Source organism: Suricata suricatta, chromosome 15, assembly GCF_006229205.1.
Source record: "Suricata suricatta isolate VVHF042 chromosome 15, meerkat_22Aug2017_6uvM2_HiC, whole genome shotgun sequence".
Lineage (NCBI taxonomy): Eukaryota > Metazoa > Chordata > Mammalia > Carnivora > Herpestidae > Suricata > Suricata suricatta.
Window position 1 is genome coordinate 23,548,815 of NC_043714.1, and position 2,026 is coordinate 23,550,840.

A 2,026-nucleotide genomic window follows, 5' to 3' on the forward strand; every position below is an offset into this window, starting at 1 on the left:
GGGCAATCTGGAAGAATTCCTAGAAACTCACACACTGCCAAAACTGAAACAGGAAGAAATAGAAAATTTGAATAGGCCCACAGCCAGCAAAAAAATTAAATCAGTAATCAAAAATCTCCTAACAAACAAGAGACCTGGGCCAGATGGCTTCCCAGGGGAATTCTACCTGATATTTAAAGAAGATTTAATACCTATTCTTCTCAACCTGTTCCAAAAAAATGGAAAGGAAAGGAAAGCTTCCAAACTGGCATCTATGAAGCCAGCATTACCTTGATTCCCAAACCAGACAAAGACCCCACTAAAAAGGAGAATTACAAGCCAATATCCCTGATGAACCTGGATGCAAAAATTCTCAACAAGATACTAGCAAATCAAATTCAACACTACATTAAAAGAATTATTCACCATGATCAAGGGAGATGTATTCCTGGGCTGCAGAGCTAGTTCAGTATGTGCAAATCAATCACTTGATACACCATTAATATAATATAAAAGAAAGGATAAGAACCATATGACCCTGTCAAAAGATGCAGAAAAAGCAATTGACAAAATACAGTATTCTTTCTTGATAAAAACCCTCAAGAAAGTAGGGACAGAAGGAACTACCTCAACAGCAGAAAGCCCATATACAAAAGACACAGCTAATATACTCAGTGGGGAAAACCAGAGCTTTCCCCCTGAGGTCAGGAACAGGACAGGGATGTCCACTCTCACCCCTGCTGTTCAACAGAGGACTGGAAGTCCTACCTTAGCAATCAGACAACCAAAATAAATAAAAGGCATACTAATTGGCAAAGAAGAAGGCACTTTCACTTTTCTCAGATGACATGATCCTCTGCAGGGAAAACCTGAAAGGCTCCACCAAAAACTGATAGAGAACTGATAGATGGATTCAGCAGAGTGGCAGGATACACAATCAATGTACAGAAATCAGTTGTATTTCTATACACCGATAATGAAGCAGGTGAAAGAGAAATCAAGGCATCAATCCCATTTACAATTGCACCAAGCACTGTAAGATACATAGGAATAAACCTAACTAAGGAGTTAAAGATCTGTATACCGAAAACTATAGAAAGCTTATGAAAGACATTGAAGACCGACAAAAGAAATGGAAAAAAATCCCATGCTCATAGATTAGAAGCATAAATATTGTTAAAATGTTAATATTACCCAAAGCAAATTATGTATTCAGTGCAATCCTTAGCAAAATAACACCAGCATCTTCACAGAACTAGAACAAGCAATCCTAAAATTTGTACCAAAGCAGAAAAGACCTTGAATAACCAAAGTAATGTTGAAAAATAAAACCAGAGCTGGGGGCGTCACAATTCCAGACCTCAAGCTGTATTACAAAGCTGTCATCATCAAGACAGTGTGGTAACAGCACAAAAACAGACACGTAGATCAATGGAACAGAATAGAGAACTCAGAAATGGACCCACAAATGTATGGGCAACTGATCTTCCACGAAGTAATTTATTTGTTCTAATACTTTATCAAAGGTCAAGGATTGTTTGTGTCAGAACTGAGTTATGCTGTGCCTACAAAAGCTGTCTCACTCTCCTGAATTATGAAGAGAATTTCTGAGTGGGATATAAAGGGAGTTACAGCATAGTGCTGACAACTCGGGGCGTGCCGCTGGGAGTGTATGGGAGCGTATGGGAGCACATGAGAAAATCATGTCATCACAAGCTATAACCCTTTTCTATGATAGGAACTAGTCTGAAGTCAGTAAACATAAAGTTCCAGGTGATCTAAGGACCTAGGAGTCATTGCAGACTATTTCCAGAATACATGAGCTTAAGCTGCCTCCATAATCCAAAAGTCCAGTGAAATTCTGGTCATCATCAGGAAAAAAACCCATAACTTTACCATTTATATTAAACAACAGTGTTTCTGCTTTTAAAATACCGTGAAGTTCTGGTTATCAAATCTCAAGAAAGAGATTCTTAGAACTGGCATTACTAGGTCAAAGGTTATAAGCATTTTAATAGTTTTTGATATATACATGTTCAGCAAAACG